This window comes from Crocodylus siamensis, chromosome 15 (assembly GCF_052110815.1).
Source record: "Crocodylus siamensis isolate JL-2025a chromosome 15, ASM5211081v1, whole genome shotgun sequence".
In the NCBI taxonomy this organism is placed as follows: Eukaryota; Metazoa; Chordata; order Crocodylia; family Crocodylidae; genus Crocodylus; species Crocodylus siamensis.
Window position 1 is genome coordinate 31,032,045 of NC_143409.1, and position 19,292 is coordinate 31,051,336.

A 19,292-nucleotide genomic window follows, 5' to 3' on the forward strand; every position below is an offset into this window, starting at 1 on the left:
GGCTTCCGCCTGCGCCTGGTTCCGTTGTGGGGTGCTTGTGAGGTGTGGGCCGTGCTGCGTGGGGAGCGGCCGGTGCGGGATGGGTACTCGCATGGACCAGGGGACGGAATTGCCCAGCTCTGGGCCCCCCACGGGTCCCGTGCTGAAGCCCTGTTTCACCCAGAGGGGCTAGCTGGCAGGAGGCCTGGCGAGGAGGTGCAGGGCAGTGAGGGAGGCAGGGAACCCCGTTGCGAGGGGACCCGACCTGTTTCGCCCAATGAAGTGGATCAGCTGTGGTGGGACACGTCCCATCACAGCTGATTCCACATCCCTTTCCAGTGTAAGGTCCTATCTAGTCTGCAGTGGCAGCGTGCCTTGCCTGCACTGTACAGCCCATCCACAGTGCCTGTCTGTGGACTTCAGACTGAGAGACGTGTTGGTGAGGCAACTCTGGGGCCATCGCCTGTGGCTTCTTGAAGAACAGAGATCAAGCTCTTGAGAGCAGCAAGAAGGATGCTATAAAGTGGCTGCACCAGTGTACTTTTCTGAGTGGAGAGTATCAGCGGGACAGGCTCAGGAATGGCCTGGCTGAGGGGCCAAGGAATGCTGTAAGTTTGTGTGACCCCATTCTGTTCTGCTCAAGGACTGAAAACTACTAACTTGTCTAATTCTGTTATGTGACTTCATCTTAGCCTTTAAAGCAGTAAGGAGGACCGGCCTATTTTGTGCAGTAGTAGTTCCACGAGCTCCAGCAGGATGAAATAAGATTGCATTTAGACATGGATATCTAAGTAGCAATTAGACCTGAAGAAGGGTACAGAGGTATGCAGAAGCTTGTCTGTGTCCCTCCCAGATATGCAGTTGGCCCAGTAAAAGATATCACCCACAAAAATCCTTACTCAAGTGCCACTTAAGCACCTAAAAGATAGAATAGGATCTTGCCTTTAATCTTGTACCTCTAACCCCATCTGTAAAATAAAATTTCTGTTTTATCTGTTAATTCAAGTGGTTTCCAAACTAGTCTGCAGGCCTTTAGGATAGTACAAGGGTGCAAATTTCACTGAAAAGAAACATGGGACAAGATCTCACTACTAATGATCATTGCATTTAATCAGGGAGTCATTACAAGGGAGATTTATGCCAAATGCAATTTGTTTAGGTAACCATTAACTACATCTTTGTGTTTCGTTTTTTGTTCCCAAGGCAAAGCACTGCCTTGGGCAAAATATCTTAAAAAATATTCATGTGAAATGCCGGGCTGTAATTAGGCTTAATGAAATTTAGTCAAAGCCTTTGTCTTTCAACTCAATATAGCATATTTTATCATACCAGACAAGAAGTACTATGAAAGGTCAAAAGCTTATCACAAAATCTGCCATTCCCCTTTTTTATTTTATAAAGACCTGCGTACAAGTTCTAAATAATCATAACTGTGATGTAGTTTAATCAAAGGGTAGCAAATATCTTCCATTCATTGGCTAAGGAGAACAACAAGGTTAGAGTTCCCTTTCAAAACCAGAGGATTTTTTTAATATGAAAGCAAGTAACAAGTGTAATTCTGTTCTCAGATACATAGTGTATGGAGCCATATTAATTGGCAGATCAGTGACAGTACATGGCAACTAAGTAGAAAAAAGCCTGGGACCTAGATTATTGGATGAAACACATTGCCCATTGTTGCACATTGGGCAGGGGCCTGACTAGGGACAATGGACAACATATGCCTGTTGCCCTGGTATTCCTGACATCCCTTGACAGCCTATGCCTCTGGGTGGTGCAGGTCTGTGCAGGGCAGCCTTGGACCTGGGGAATCCCAGATGCCTTGTGCCTTCATGCTGGGACCTGTGTTGACCCGTGCCTCTGAGGGCACAGGTTGGCATAGGTCCCAGCATGAAGTCTTGGGGCCTCACTGAGGTGGAGTCCAATAAGCAGGTTCCAGCATGGAAGTGCAGGACCTGGGAAATTCCTGGCATCCCATGCTTCTGTTCTGGGACCTGTGCTGGGTCTGCACCAACCTGTGCTTCATGTGGAGACACAGGGCACCAGGGATTCCCTGAGTCCTACATTGCCAATGCCTCCTTGCCAGGACCAGCACTGACCCATGCCTCCATGCGAAGCACAGCTGGCGTAGATCCCAGCATGAACCCTTGGGGCCTCACAGGGTGGGTGTCCATAAGTGGGGAATCCCAACTTTTCCTGCTTACAGAGAGGCACCCTGGGGTTTGCCTGGGTAACAGAGGTAAGCAGGTGGTCTCAGAGTTTGATGGGTCCAATCCTGCCTAGAAATTCCTGTGATGTGCAGGATTTGGCCTCTCGCCCCTGAAGTAGCTACTCAGGGCATCTAGGAAGTACACTCTCCTGCCACAGAGCAAATAGACATCTGCTGCAATAAAGTGGGACTGTTTTACACTACCTTTTGTTGTGGTCACTGATGTGATGTGACAAAGGATAGGGATATATATTTGCTTACCATTTGTGCCCTCATAAAAATGTTTCTACCTTTATATCCATAATATAGCATGCATAGCTGTGAAGTATTTTCCACAGCAGATTTGGCTTGGTATTTTTTAGAGTTGCATTATTTTTATTATTTGCACATTTAAAAACAGTCCTTCCTAATGGTTTATAGTGCATCTCAGAGCATGCATAGTACTTTACAAACTTTGTAAAAATGAGGGTGCAATAAAACACCAAGGAGACTCTAGCATAGATTTCATAGACATTAGGGCTGGAAGGGACCTCGGAAGATGATCAAGTCCAGCCCCCTGCCCCAGGGGCAGGAAGTCAGTAGGGGTCATAAGATCTCAGCAAGAAAAACATCCAGGTTTCTCTTGAAAGTGTTCAAAGTAGGTGCTTGAACCACCTCCAATGGCAGGCTATTCTAGACCTTGGGGGCTCGGACAGTAAAGAAGTTTTTTGTTATGTCCAGCCTGAAATGGTCTTGCAGGAGTTTATGACCATTCGACCTCGTCATCCCTTGGGGTGCTCTGGTGAACAAGCATTCCCCCAGGTACTGGTGAACACCCCTAATACACTTATAGGTGGCCATCAGATCGTGCCTGAGCCTGTGCTTTTCCAGGCTGAAGAATACCATGGCTCTCAGCCTCTTGTCATAAGGTCTATTTTCCTGACCTCTGATCATGCATGTGGCTCTCCTCTGGACTCTCAAGCTTCTCCACATCCTTTTTGAATTGTGGGGCCCAAAACTGGACGCAGTACTCCAGCTGCAGCCTCACCATGGCTGAGTACAATGGGAGAATGACGTCCTGGGATTTGCTTGAGAAGCATCTGTGGATTCAAGGCAGGGTTTTTCTCGCTTTACTAGCTGCGGCAACACATTGAAGGCTCATGTTCATCTTGTGGTCAATCCTGACCCCCAAGTCCCTCTTGTCTGTAGCATAGCAGTGCCAAGCCTATAGATATACTGCAGATTTTTCCTCCCAAGGTGGAGAACCTTGGATTTGTCAGTGTTAAACACGATCAGGTTCTCATCCACCCATTTCCTGAGTCTGTCAAGGTTAGCCTGGATTACCCTCCTGTCCTCAGGTGTGGATACTTTACCCCAAAGTTTGGTATCATTGGCAAACTTGGCCAGTCCACTTGTGACACCAGTGTCCACATCATTAATGAAGAGGTTGAACAAAATAAGTCCAAGGACAGAGCCTTGAGGGACCCCACTAGTCACATGGCAACATGACGATTGATTTCAGTCAACTGACACCCCCTGGGTCCAACCATGGAGCCAGTTCCTCAGCCAGCAGATCATGGTGGACCCAAGGCCACAGTTGGCTAGTTTTGCCAAAAGGTTATCATGGGACCAGATCAAAGATTGACATCAATCTCCTCTCCCTTGTCCAGGTGATAGGTCACCTGGTCGTAAAAGGAAATGAGATTGATCAAGCACAACCTACCTGCAACAAACCCATGCTGGCTATCCCTCAGGGTGTTGCCATTGGCCAGTCCGTTAAGGATAGTCTCTTTGATAATCCTTTCTAAGAAGCCAGCAGGTTTTAAAAGGTTTCACACTAGAAGAAGGTGGTTCTTTGGAGTTTCAGAGAAGAAAAGGGTAGAGAGCTTGAGTTAGAGACATTCCAAAGGGGAAAGAACAAGAAAATAGAACACTGTTGATAGAGCACTGAGTGGGAGGGGCAGATATAGGGACCAGCTTGGACAGTGAAAGATGTTTTCAAGGAGAAACACGTTTTCTACATACCATGCTTGATGCAGGAATTACTAGGTGAAGTATTAGTGCTTTTCTTATGTAGGAAGCCAGATTAGGTGACCATCATGGCTTGTTTGGCCTTCAAATATATTATTGTGTATTTTTTATTATGCAAACGCTTAAAAAGTGTTTTTAGCTCTGAATCCATAATACTGTATACATTATTCACCACAGGAGCTGGTCACCACAAACATAAGTACAGACTGTGATCCCATTCTGACCAAAATCACTGGCAAGTCTCTCCTTGATCTAATAAGAGGAACTTAGCCCCATGAGAAGGTTGGTACATTTTGATTTTCCTCACAGTTTTCTTCCATTTTTGATCGACTACATCCATGACTTTGGTTAATTAATACCTTATTCCCTTGTACATGTAAGTAGGCATCAGACCATTCTCATGAGATTCTTCTTGTGTTGATGTACTTTAAGTGAACTTTTACCATTCAGTAACTCTTCACAACTTCAGTTTGCTACAGTAGTTTATGACAACTGAAGATTTTTTTAGGTAAATCATTCATCACAAAAATGGCTTTATGATTAAAATATACCACAAAAGTTTAGAGGCATAAAATTTGACAAGAGCAAAATAAAGTTTCACTCTGTACCATTGCTTTCTCATAATGCAGAATTTGTATTCTGAGACCATGTGTGTTTTGATTCTGATTTTAATTCTAAAACATGTGTCATTAAAAGATCTCTAACAAACTCCCACAACACCTGTTCTGTGGTAGGTCAACATTATTATCTCCAATTTACTGATGGGCAAACAGCAGCAGGACAGCCAAGCAAACAGACCTAGAGAGACTAAATTAATTCCATTAGGGTCACAAAGACAGGAATAGAATTTAGAGCATCTCTTCTCCCATCATAAGGTAAAAGTGGTGATCATTGATACTAGTGGGGTGTTATGGATGTTCTACAATGAAGCAAGAGGATCATGGGAGTCCTCAGGTCCACTCTGATTTATAAGCTCTGACTAGACAAAACACAGTTCTAGTACATACCACTAGACTGTTTTGACTCAATTTTCCTTGTGTTTGCATTGTTGCTAGTAGATTCATGTATAATATGAAAAGTGTAGTTTAGGTTTTAAATTCCAGCATTAGTACATGGTACTCTCTGTGTTTGTGGGTACACACGTCTCTCTCTTTCAGGGTTTCCAGGTGCTCTAGTAAATTGCACTAGTGGGCTGTTCTTCAATGAAAAGTCATTCCTAGCTGAAATATGATTTTTCATGTGATCACCCTATGCTATAATTCTGTCAAGGAATATCAATTCTGTTTGAACTATGTAACCTGTAGCAAACTAGGGACAGGATAAATGTACAAACAGTCTCTCCTAACCAAAATTGTTTCTTTTGGAGGCTGCCTTTCAGAATTTCTCAGTGAAGTAAAACTTTACAAAGGTGATATAAATCCATAAGGAGAACAATTGATCGGAATAGAGATTAACGGAATACAGGGTCAGGGTGGAGGGGCATTAGACCCACTGAGATTAAGCTCCTAGTGTTTTTCATATTTACCAACATAACTTTGACCTTGTCTACTTGTGGACATTCAGGAAGTTTAATGTCCATTGACTTAAATTTTGCATTTAGTACTTTTAAATTAAAGCGGATTAAAACACTGTATGTTAGCCCCAGAGATGCAACATAAGCCTCCAGGGTTGCTGGCTTCCTCACTGCTTGGGCCTCAAGGTTCTTGGTTGCCCCAAAATTGAAAAAGAAAAAAAATGCATTTTGGCTGCACTAAATCCCCTGCATCAAGGATTGATTGATTTTTTTTTTTTTTAGTCTAGTGTGATGGTGTCTATATGTAGGTATGTGTGTGTTGTGCTGGTCTGGGCTTGGGGGTGTAGATTAAGCTGCAAGGAACTGTAACCTCTTTCCTCCTGGATAAATGTTTCCTGGTAAGGTTTTATCATCCTTTAACTTTGACTGCACACTGACTTCACGCAGTTAGTTGGCTTTCCTTAAACTTACTGCATGTTCAAGGCTGTGTCCAGCAACTGGATCTTATCTGGAATTCATCCTTCCATCCAAGGCTGTGAAAGCCCAGAACTCTACCTGTGCAAATCTATAGCTAACGCTTTGAAGCTGGAGCAATTATCTCGCATCATTCTCCCACCTCCTACTCCTGTTTTTCTGTGTTTGTTGGGAATCCTTTCATGGCAGCACTAACAACTTTGGAGCAATCTAGAAGTCAGATTGTAAACCTTGCTAGTAGCAACATCATTTTAAACAGAAAGGTTGGGGGTGTAACTTTCCTTGTATGTTTATGTTAATGTAATGTAATAGAAAGTTAAACAATATGCATCATGAAAGAGTTAGAACAGAAATGTTCATTTGGGGGAAAAAGTTTAGTTGGCTAACGCAAGGTAAAACCCTAGTGAAGACAAGGGGTTTGTGTAAACCTGCATTAATGGATCAACCGGCTTTAATGGATCAACCAGGGGTGGGAAAAATACAGCCTGTGGGCCAGATCCAGTGACCCAAGAGATTTCATTCAGCAGACGGTGGGTCCCACCCAGCCCAGGTGCAAAGGGCAGCCTGGGCCACGGTGCGTACAGTGTGTCCTCCTGCCCCTGGGCATGCGGCAGGCCTGGGGTGGCACACCAGCCTAACTCTGCTTCCCAGCAGCAGCAGAAAATGGTGTCCAGGAGTGGGATGTGTGGCTGGGCTGGGGCCAGGATTGCAGGGTGCTAACAGTGCAGGGCTGTGTGGGGAACAGATTGTGGCTTCCCCCCCCAGCCCCATGCTTTCACCACCTAGAGATCTCAACCCTAGCCCTGCCCATGCCCCTGCCTCCACCCGCTCGTCCTGCTCCTGGACATCACTCCCTGCCCACCTGCATCCCTATCCTATCTGCCTGGCTGAGCACACCTGCCTGTGGTAGGTCCCAGTCCAGTCTCCATGGACACCCCACCTGCCTGCTCTGCCTGGCACCCCCAGACCGATCTAGTAAAATACAACTTAAGGAGTTTTGGTGAGCTGCTGCATGGATGGGGGAGAAGGCAGGGGTCATGCTGACCTGGCCCCAGCAGTGCACCAAAACTCTCTAAGTGGCCTTCCAGCCCAAATAATTGCCCACCCCTGCTCTAGAGTATGAGGAACCTAGTGTTCAATATAATTTGCTAAATCAGGGGTGGGCAAAACACAGCCCATGGGCCGGACCTGGCCCACCAGGTACTTTCATCTGGCTCACAGGTAACCACCAGTTAATTGTACCCCACCCAGCCCTTCCTCCTGCAAGGGTGGGAGTGAGGCGCCCACATATATATACTCTTCCAACATACCCTAGTGTGTGTCACTCCCACTCTTGCGGGCGGAAGGGTCTGACCCAGCCAGCACTCAGCTTCCCAGCAGAGCTGCTGCCGCCACTGCTGCAGCCACCTGGGGACCTCAGTTTCCCTGGTATCCTGCTCACTCTAGGCACCAGGTAGGGAAGCAGCGGGGGTGTGGCTAGGGGTGAGTGGAGGGGGAGCTGCAGCTGGGTGGGGGCAGGGAGCATGGGGCAGGGGCTGGAGGGAACTTGGGTGGATGGGATATGGGTATGAGGGATCATCATGGGGTGTCCCACACCCTCTCCCCACCTGGCACGGACCCTCCACTGGCAGCAGCAGGAGCAGCAGCAGGTGGGGGTGCTTATGCCTGGCACAGGCACTGGCATCCAACAGGGCACAGCTCTGGCCAGCACTGCATGCAGGGGCAAGGAATGCAGCCTGGCTGGCCACCTCTGTTGTGGGGCACTGCGCAGTGCATGTGCAGCTCCTGGAACTCATGTGCTACTGGAGGAAATCCAATGCACTGCAGCCGGCTGCCTTCCCCACACCTGGTCACACAGGTCCCAGGACTCTGCCAGAAGTGGAGGGGAGCCCTGGCCCCTGCTTGCCCATGGAGTCCTGGGACCTGTGCAGCAGGGAGCAGGAAAAGCAGCCGGCGTGAAGTTTTCCCCAGTAGCATGTAAGTACCAGGAATTGCACTTGTGCTGCATGGAGCCCTGCAATAGAGGCAGTCAGCTGAGCTGCACTCCGCGCCCCTGCATGCAGCACTGGCCAGAGCTGCATGCTGCCAAGTGCCAGTGCCTGTGCTGGGCACAAGCCCCCCGAGCACCCCGTCTGCTGGTGCTCCTGCTGCTGCTGGTGGGGGCTACATGCCATGTGGAGGGAGGGTGTGAGGGGTCCCCACACCCTGCCATAATCATTCACACCCCACAAAAGCCACACACCCACACCCTGCCCCCAAAACCCCCACACATACACAACCCCAACATACCCCATTGCTCCCCACCATACACCTCCACCCTCCACCATACATACACACCACGCACACACAATATACAAGAGTAAGACTTTTTTTGAGTTACAGGCAGTCCTCAACTTACAAAGTTTCAAGTTACAATGTTTCGCACTTACAACATTTATAAATTGACACCCTGTTTCAACTTTATGACCTCAGTTTTGACTTATAATTCTCGATCCAATGCGATGCCACGCCAATGAACAAGTTCACTGCGTTGCTTATTTCCGTGGAGAACATCTGTCCAAACTTGCTTTTACACTTTCTTTAAGAAAGCAGACAAGACTCCAGAAAAACTTTGCAGCCAAGACTCCTGAGAAGACTCCAGCCAAGAGCCCTTCAAAAAGTCCAACAAAGTCACCTCAAAGAAGTCCTTCCAAATCAGTATGATTGCCACTTACGATATAAATACATTAGTGTAGCTATATTACTCATCTATAATTGATTGAGTACAAAATTCTTGGGTATTTTTGGTGAAATTAGGGTATCAGGCCTTGGTTCAGGAACAATCCCCCGTTTATAACATTGTTTCTTATGAGAAAATTGGTTCCGAGTTGCAACGTTTCAGTTTTCGGGAATCAATTGTGTCGTAAGTCTGATGACTGCCTGTATTATACAATCTCTATATATACTACAGAAACACAAATCAAGATGACAATATTTTTGTAATAAAATTTTAATTACATTATAGTAGTTGTTTGACTTTTAGTGTATGATTTGACGGGTTTTTTTCTGGTTCCAAGATGGCAACCTCTCCTCCCAAAAGGAGTATTTCCAGGGGGCAAGGGGAGCGACTTCCAGTGGCAAAGGTCAGGGGGTTAGGGGAGTGATTTTGATCCCAAGATGGTGACTAAGAGGAAGGGCTACCCATTTATCCCTCAACAGCTCACCAAAACCCGTCAAGCAGCTCTCCTGCAAAAATAATTGCTCACCCGTGTGCTAAATCATGAGAAAAGTACAAATTGCCTTGTCTTTATTAGGATTTTATCTTATGTAACTAACTTGAGTTTTAAAACACAGTTTTTTCCCCAATGAAGACTCTGGAAAAAAACTTAAGTTTTAGTACCAGTCATGGGCACTTGAAGCATGACACATAATTAAGTCAATCTATAAAGGTTTAGGACAGTGGTCACCAACCAGTGGATCTCGATCTGCTGGTAGATCTCAGAGCCTCTTAGAATCGATCTGAGGCTGGGATGGGGGGCTGAGTGCCTGCATGCATGCACACGCGCCCCCCAGCCTAGCAAGTCAGTCTGTGGGGGAGGGAAGGGGCAGGGGCTAGATCAAAGCCACTTCAGTGAGGGACAGTGCTGCAGAGGAAGGAGCAGGGGTAAGTTGAGTTGATCCCCAGCTAGGTGGGACTTATCTCCTGGGGAGGTGCACCCCCAAATAATTTTTCTCCCTCTGCCTCAATCTGCGCCCCCCTTTCCTTCCCCACAGACTTACCTGCTCGGGGGAGGGGTGGCAGCGGCACATGGTAGATCTTGGGTTGCTTTTAAATGTTGAAGGTGATCTCCTACATAAAACGGTTGGAGACCACTGGTTTAGGAGAAGACACTGCTCAACATGTTCCTATCTGTCAGAGCACACCAGCATGGTTTTGCCACATAGAAGTCATCATTTTTCTCTTTGTAACTTTCTCTGTTTTCTAGCATATCATATGCCCTCCCAAATAAAACACTCACCTTGTTTTGGGAAGACAGAATGAAAAAAAAAAGATCAGAGTCTTCCCAGCCACAGCATGGGCTCACCATGGCTGAATGCTTCAGGGTACATGCATCACTCATCTCCTCCTAGCTCCAAAGCTCAAGCTTTATCTGTGTCAAAGTCACTGCCTGATTGCTCCCAAAAGCTGCTGCCATTTCAGTAGCAGCTGTGATGGTGTTAAAGCTTGAGCTTTGGAGCTGGAAGGGGAGAACTGGACTCTGCAGCTTCTACGTGGGTCTGGGAAAGCAGCATAGTCCCTGATAGGCATTACTGTATGCTTCCATCCCAGAATGGAAATCACCCTCCTTGCTAAAAACACATACGCCAACTTGGGATGGCTAACTGTGAGGGGAAATGCTTGTGAGTAAATGTGGTATTAAAAGAAGATCTGTAGGTTAGCACAGCATAGTGCCCTGTGAATGAGGACATAGGACTTGACCACAGTTGGTTGAATATTTGTCTAATCAAACACATAAATGTAAGGATTGGTCATATTTCTAGCTCTCAAACTGATCCATTTTTTTGGAAATGTAGTCAGAAAAATGTTCCTAAATACCTTACTTACCTGTATACCAGTATTTAATTGCTAGTACATTGATTCTTGTATATACTTATCTTCTTCAATCGTATTTATAGATGGCACTTTGAGATTGACTTTGATTGCAGGGTATAAAGTTTACTTTGCTATGTAGTTTAAAGGCAATGTGCATGGCAAATATTTTAAAGAAATTATACTGTAAAACAGTGTGATAAAAGAGAGGCACTCATAACACTACTATGGCTTTGCTATATACATATAAGTGTATTGATTTCTTGTAGTATCTTATATTTGAGATGTTGCATAAGTGCAAATGACTGTTTAAAGCAGTTGGACCAGTTAAAATACATGGACAAAGAGAGTAATAACATTTTGGTACCTTATGCCAAAGTCTTTAAAACCTACCCAGTTAGTATAACAAGGTAAGCATGCCATATAATAGGGGATGTGACAGAATGCTCTGGAAGAGTTTGTAGCACAGTTGATCTCCAGCACTTGTGGTTTGCATATTCTTTTGTTTAAAGAATCTCTGCATGTTGTTTTTATTACATGCCTGGAGAGACCCTTCACACTGAGGAAAGAAGACTCAGAGAAATTGTTTATCTTATGTTCACATATTCGCCTCAGGTGCCATTCCGTGAGACAGTGAGGAATTACCCAAAATGCCTTTATTCTTAGAGCCAGAGTACCATAGATAAGCCAACTGCCCTGTAGTCAGTGGAGCTGCATCCCCCTCACCAACTCTGTATTTGATCATAGGATTAGAGCCATGTGGGAAACTATTTTCCTATTTTATGAAAATGTTGAGATGTAAAAATGTTTCTTATTACAGATGAGGATGAACCCAAGACCTTTCATAGTGAAAACTAAGACAGTTAAGTGTCTATTATAGCCTACTGATTAGGGCAATTACTTAGGCTGTCAGAGACCCATTTTGAAATCATTCTTGCTCTGCTTGATTTGGAACAGGGAACTCAGGTTTTCCATATCCAAAGTAAGTGCTGTAACTTTTAGGCTGTTGGCCATTCTGGGATGGGTCTTCATCAGTTTTTCTGTGTTATAAATATTTACTGGAACAGAGACATGGACCTTATTCTTTCACATCCAAGGTACACCCCATTATCTCCATCCACATGTCTCTCTCACTGTCATCAGCTGGAGATGTTCTGCTCAGCAGAAGTGGTGGGCTGGGCTGAACTTTCCCTTCAATGAAAAGCTGTAATGAAGTTTTTAGCCAAGCTACTTTTCCTCAATAATTAAGAACAGCCTTCCCTATAAGGCTAAGACCATTTCAAACAAAGGCAGCATTCCTTCTCCAGGCTTTCTACTCAAACAAGCCAAAACAACCTAGAGTTGGGGACTTTAATAAAAAATCCCCTAGATAAATGCAGAGGGCCCCTTCTTTCCTGTGTGTTGCTGTGCTTTTAAAGCCTGCTCTTTGTAAGCCAGCACATCTGTCTTTGTTACCACATGCTGTAAAACAAGGAATTCAGGTGTTCTCTGTCAAGTTCTTTGAAGTTTGCAAGGAGTTCTGCTGGTTCCTAACTTCCCTTGAAGTGTTTTTATCCTACCTCTTGAGCTGATGGTTTTTATTCTGGTTACTAGAATGGGTATATGTGATGGCTGCAAAGGATCTGTACTGTTGGTTGTATAAACAAGCCTTAAATGCTATATAGTGGTAGATTGGAGCATGCCCACAACTTATGCAGAACAGGGAGCTGGTTTGTATAAGTAACACACTGATCAGCATTTTGTTAATTTTTCCCCTTGGTGGCTGTCAGCAGGTGTGACATACAACATAGCGTAACAGACCTACACTGTCTATTGATTAGGCACCTGAAGACACACATGTGATTCACATTAAACAGTGGGCTACAAACTTCCCCTGGCAGAGAAAGCTATTCCCAAGTATCTGATACCAACAACAATTCAAATCCTGGGCAACACTGACTTACATGATGGCCACCGTCCTGGCTTACTCACCAAGGATGGAGCTAGTGACCTTTGCAACTAAGCAGTGTGAGTTTCTACAGTTTAAGCTAAAACTGCAAGAAAGAAGCTATTGTGTTATTTGTTTTGATGCATGGAGAAAAAATTGCATTTGAGTGCCCTATGAAATCCACTGGTTAATGTGTGTTGTGGGCCATACTTGTATTGCATCCAAGGAGGACAAAAAAAACACAACACCTGTAGAGCAGTGGGTTACTGGCTTATTCATCACAGCAGAGTGTAATGGGAATCCACAGCCTTGTTTTATGCTGGGATTTTTAAACTTCCATTATTGCTATGGGCTTTATCCTTCTCCCTCTAGGCAAGCCCTTCCATTGACTTCAAGAGGAACATGATTGGGTCCTTTCTCTCCTTAAATAAAAAGAAACGTAGAACAACTGACAATTTATTTCTATTACCTCTGGCATCTTTAGAACATTCAGCACTCATTTAGCTATGTACTAATGTTGTCATTACATAGAGGAGGAACTGGAGCTCTAAGCAACCTTCTACAATTCCCATCTGATAATAAGCAATATTTACTGTGGTTGCTGATTGTACTAAACTTCTAAAAACATGAATCAGAAATATAAGAGTATGTAATAAATGAGGATGTAGCACATTTTTCACCAGAACAATCATCTCAGCCCACATAATCACAAGATTAAAAGACAATAGGCATGTCCAGATAAGGATGCACATGCAGTTTGTGGTGCACATGCAGGAGTTCACCATGCTGCTGATTTGCATCACAGAAGGTTTTTTTGACACTAGGAGATCCTGGTGTCAAAAAAACCAGCAGAAAAAAGTGAGACAACACAAATGCTGGCAGCGTGTACCACTGAAAACCAGAACCTGGCTTGCTGGAGCCACACTCCAGCTGTTGGCTAGGCTCCCTGCACTGGGATTGCAGGCACTGGAACTCCAGGAGGCCCCCAGGTAAGGCTGCTGGGGCCAGCCCAGGTGCAGCCCAGGTTAACTTGCTGCATGCCAGAGCGCACATGCATGGACATGCTCTGGGGACAAATAGCAGCACAACTATGTGCTGCTGCTGTTTGTCCCCGGGGAAACACATGTGCACACTCATCTGGATGCACCCAATGGATCCAGTTCATCCCTTGTGGCTTGGTCTGCATTGAGGGTGGATTTAGCTCTTTAAATCTTGTCTGAACTTCTGCATAGGCAAGCAGCCTGAAATAGCTGTCATCTGTGGAGTGCTGTTTAATGGGAGCTGTATAAATGTGAACTTCTGCTGAATTGAGGTGCAAACTCCTGTTCATGTTAGGATGCAGAGTAACAAACATGTAGAGTAGGTTTGATTGAAGCATCTGAATACAGTCCCATTGCAGTAAGTAATGTAGCTCATGGTTAAAGTGAAGGATATACGTGAGTATTTGCAGGACTGGGACCTTGCTCACCTTAAATGGCCTATGGTTAGCTGTCTCTTCCCACCAAAAGACTAGGTATAGCTGCTAATAACTCTAACCTGACGGGAGCCTATGTAGAAACCATGCAGGTGTGGTAAGTGTGGGTCTAGGCTTGAACTGTGAAACCAGAGCATAATCTGTATTACTGGTATAAGAACATATTTATAAAAGTCAAGTGTGATCACAGATAATTCTTTAAAAAAAAGCCTACCAGCATAGCTATCAATATACACATTTTACTAGACATTTCAATTTATGACATTTTGCTTCAGTAGTAATACTGGGGACATTCTGAATTTCCTAATCCTGTTAAGTAGGCCATTAAATAGGCACAGTTGTATTACCTCAGGATGTTGCCTTGTTAGATTTTACAAGCCAGGAAGTCTTAGGCTATTTAACCCATAAACGAGAACCCACTAAGGTTCTCCAGGAGGTGGAAGATGGTGAGTGTCACTCTTTTTCCTGAATCAAAGGAAACTAATATCCCACTATATGTAGTTAAGATTGTATGATATGTAGCAAGCCTCTGGCCATTGAGAATCCCACTGAATTTTTTGCAACATGAACATGTTAGACCTAATATTGTGGCCACATTCTGTCTCTCATTTCTTTAACTGCTTTCACACCCTGCCCTAAACCTATAACTTCCTGACAGCAAAAGTTTCATAGTTAGTAGGGTCTGAAGGGACCTGAGCAGTTTGACCCCCTGCCATGGCAGGAAAGAGTACTGGGGTTAAACAAACCCAGCAAGGTGATTGTCAAGCCTTGTCTTAAAGACCCCCAAGGTAGGAGCCAGCACCACTTCACTTGGAAGTTGGTTCCAGATCCTAGCTGCCCTGGCAGTGAAGTAGCGCCTCCTGATGTCTAGCCTAAATCTACCCTCTGCCAGCTTGTGACCAATATTTCTTGTCACTCCTGGTAGTGCTCGGGGGAACAGGGGCTCCCCAATGCCTGCTGGTCCCCCCTGACAAGTAAACAGCCACTAGATCCCCCCTCAGCCTTCTCTTGTGGAGGCTGAACAGGTTCAGGTCCCATAGCCTCTCCTCATAGGGCCTGCCCTGCTGTCCCCTGATCATGCAAGTGGCCCTCCTCTGGACCCTCTCCATGTTGTCCACATCCCTACTGAAGTGCGGAACCCAGAACTGGATGCAGTACTCCAACTGCAGCCTGACCAGTGCCGCACAGAGGGGGAGGATTACCTCCTTGGACCTGCTTGAGATGCATCTGTAGATACATGATAAGGTGCGGTTGGCCTTCCTGACTGCCTCCCCACACTGCCGGCCCATGTTCATCTTGGCACCAATGATGACTCCAAGATCCTTTTCTGCCTCTGCACTGACAAGAAGGGAGTTCCCCAGCCTGTAGGTATGGTGCTGGTTCTTCCTCCCCAGGTGCAGCACCTTGCACTTGTCAGCGTTGAATCCCATCCTATTCTCGTCCGCCCACCCCTGTAACCTGTCTAGGTCTGATTGCAGCCTATTGCTCCCTTCTAGTGTGCCCACATCCCCCCACATCTTAGTGTCATCAGCAAATTTGAACAGGGTGCTTTTTACCCCCTCGTCCAAGTCACTGATGAAGATGTTGAACGGTGCGGGCCCAAGGACTGAGCCCTGGGGGACCCCACTGCTCACATCCCTCCAGGTCGAAAATGACCCATCCATCACCACTCTCTGGGTGCGGCCCTCCAGCCAGTTGGCGACCCATTTGACTGTGTAAGTGTCGACACCACAGTCCCCCAGTTTTTTAATGAAAACGGGGTGAGAGACAGTGTCAAAGGCCTTCTGAAAGTCCAGAAAGACTATGTCCACTGCTACCCCTGTGTCTAAGGATTTGGTAACCTGGTCATAGAAGACCACCAGGTTGGTCTGACAGGTCCTGCCTGTAATGAACCCGCATTGGTTGCCCCTAAGCATAATCTCCTCTGCTGGCCCCTCGTGGACATGTGCCAGAATAATTCTCTCAAAAAGCTTACCGAGGATCCAGGTAAGACTAACTGGTCTATAGTTTCCTGGGTTCTCCTTCCTCCCTTTTTTGAAGATGGGAGCCACCTTGGCCCTCTTCCAGTCCTCTGGCACCACACCAGAGCACCACGAGTGCTCGTAAATCCGTGCCAGGGGTCCCACAATGACCTCTGCCAATTCCCTCAGCACTCTGGGGGCGGAGATCATCTGGACCAGCTGATTTAAATACATCCAGTCCCTCCAGAAGTTCCCTGACTAGATCCCCACTGACCCTTGGCCTGGGTGCACCTCCCCTTATTGTTTTCCACCCTGGAGGTAGCTACATTTGTTCAGTGAAGGAAGTAATCTGTGTATGTACTAGTAACAAATCTATCAAGCACTCTGAGGATTGCAAAATGTGGTTACAAAAATAACTAACAGAGAAGACAGAATAATCTTGGCAAATTTCTTGATCTCTTCTCCTAGAGTATTATGGAAGCTCAGAGTTGACTAAACATTAGTTTTTACTTATCCTGAAAATATAATTATTAACTACAAGCAGTTTTACAACTTTGAGATGACTAAGAAATAACTACAAGTAGCAGTTTTTAAGCCATCACCAGCTGACATTTGGTAGCATAAAATACGCCTCTGAATGAGGCCAGGTAAAGAGGAGAATTTTCATCACATGACAGGCATGATTTTCCAAATGGCACATACCTCTCTCGTACCCCATTTACTGTTTAAATAACAGACATTATTCATGTTAATGCTTCAGGCAAGGCTTTTAGATCTGACGCTCACAAGCATACATGGTTATACTTAAGTGCTTTCAGTCATAAATCTCATGTTTAGGAAGGTTGGTAACCACATTTTTCCTTTTTACAGAAGGAGAAGATGAAATTACAACTCAGATTCAAAAGTATCTACTATACTTACTGTAGATATCTTCATTTTTAATGCCTATTTAAGGCATTTGGAGTAACCACTGGCCTGATTTTCAAAGATGCTAAGCACCCAGTTTCAGCTGATTGACAGGATTAAGGTTGGGGCACACTGATGCTCTCATTAAAATCTTTGTCTTTTTCTTCTGGCTAATGGTGACCTCTTGGGATAGGAAGACTTGATGTCACTGCATGATGAAGAAATAAGAATAATGTGAGGCTAAAAATATATCAGTTTGACCAAGTACCAAACAGCAGTTTCAACCCTCTCAAATTTGAGTTGGTCTTAATCCCAAACTAGATCTCAGCAACACTTTATTTGGCATTTACATAGGCCAGGGAACATACTTGGTTATGTTATTCTAGCTTCTTATTTTTATAGTTCCAGACATTCTGACCAAATCTTGCTCAATCCATAAGCTGTGGATGCATAGTGATTTCATTATTACAATTTAAATGCATGCTTTTTTGTTAGTAAGCCTGGGCAAATGCATTGCAATCTGCTTGTACAGTGCCATACTACTATTTCTTACCTTTGCAATACTGTGACAGAGAAGTGCTGCACTCAACAGGGTGCAGGTAGTTTTCTCTTCGATCCTTCTGGTTACAGGTCACAGGCATAGGAGGGAGAGATGTACTGAAGAAGTCAACACAAGACTGCAGCATTGGTGTTATCGCAAAGGCTTTGGCTTGTTCGATCACAGTCTGCACTTGAGAGAGAGAGGCAGTAGTTTGTTGGGAAGGGACGACCTCCCCCTCACTCCAGGCAGAAAGAAGCTCTTCTCAGCCAGAATGACTGACCTGCTTGACAGGGATTTAAACTAAGATTGCTGGGGGATGGGTGGACAATCACTAGTGCAAGCCCAGGAAGTGACAACCACAGAATCAGCAGGTCAGGTAACATAAGGGAACTCACTCCTACCCCAACCCAAGGATGGGACTCTTCTAAGAGGACAGGGAAGCCCAGGGCTTCTGATGGCAGGCTTAGCTGCCTGTACACAAATGCCAGGAGCATGGGAAACAAACAGGAAGAACTGGCCCTTCTGCTAAGTAAAAATGAATCTGATCTCTTAGGGATAACAGAAACCTAGTGGGATTCCACTTATGACTGGACCACAGGTATAGATGGCTATACCTTGTACAGGAGGGACCATGTCGGGAGGAAGGGTGGGGGTGTAGCTCTCTATGTGAAGGAGCAGTACACTTCCCTACAAGCAGAAATTGGCACCCAAGGAAGGTGACTTGAGACCATCTGAGTTAGGGTACAGGGAGAACATGGTGAAGGGGATATATCTGTAGGAGTCTATTACAGACCTCCTAACCAGGAAGAAGAGCTTGACCATGAATTCTCTAGGGAACTGGCAACGGCTACATGTTCTCACTGCGTGGTCATCATGGGCAACTTCAACCACCCTGACATCTACTGCCATGAAAAAGGATTATGCAGCACTGGCCCACACCTGGAGGGAGTGGACTAGAAAAGCCAAGGCTGAAACCAAACTCAAACTGGCTACAAGAATCAAGGATAATAAAAAGTCCTCCTTCAAATATGTGGGAAGTCAGAAAAAGACAACATCAGACCCCTGCTGAACCAAATGGGCAGCTGACAACCAACACCCAGGAAAAAGCTAATTTTGTCAAAGATTACTTTGCGTCAGTTTTCCACCAGCCCGAGGGAATCACCCTGCCTGACAGGACACAGGACTACCAGGGTAAGGGCGATCATACACCTATAATTGGCAAAGATCTTGTGAGGGAACAGCTTAAGAGGCTGGACATCAAGAAGTCAGCTGGCTTGGATGCAATGCACCCAAGAGTGCTAAAAGAGTTGGCTGACATCATAGTATGACTAATGGAGAGGATGTTTGAGAACTTGAGGTACTCAGGAGAGGTTTCTGAAGATTGGAAGAGGGCCAATGTGGTGCCTATCTTCAAGAAAGGAAAGAAGGAAGATTGAGGGAACTATAGATCAATCAGTTTGACCTCAATCCCCAGAAACATCTTGGAAAAAATCATCAAATAAACCATCAACAACAGGCTAATGGAAGGCAACATTCTAAGAGAGCACCAACATGGCTTCATTGTCTGTAGGTCTTGCCTGACCAATCTCATTTCCTTTTATGACCAGGTGACACATCACCTGGACAAAGGCCAAGGGCTTGATGTCATATATTTAGATTTTAAAAAAGCCTTTGACTTGGTCTCCCATGATGTCCTCATGGACAAATTGGGGGACTGCAGCCTCGACA

At 45.3% G+C, this 19,292-nt stretch overlaps 1 protein-coding gene across 2 annotated transcripts in view; it reads left to right on the forward strand.

Annotated features, from left to right (window-relative positions):
* Positions 1–49: 49 nt before the first annotated feature.
* Positions 50–19,292, forward strand: part of CIB2 (calcium and integrin binding family member 2) — a 131,236-nt gene continuing 111,993 nt past the window's right edge. The window contains exons 1-2 of one of the 2 annotated variants that reach the window (XM_090028533.1): positions 50–587; positions 4,376–4,480. The gene's annotated coding sequence lies outside the window, so the exon portion shown is untranslated. The remainder of the gene's footprint in view (positions 588–4,375; positions 4,481–19,292) is intronic. The other variant, XM_090028534.1, reaches the window with a different exon arrangement.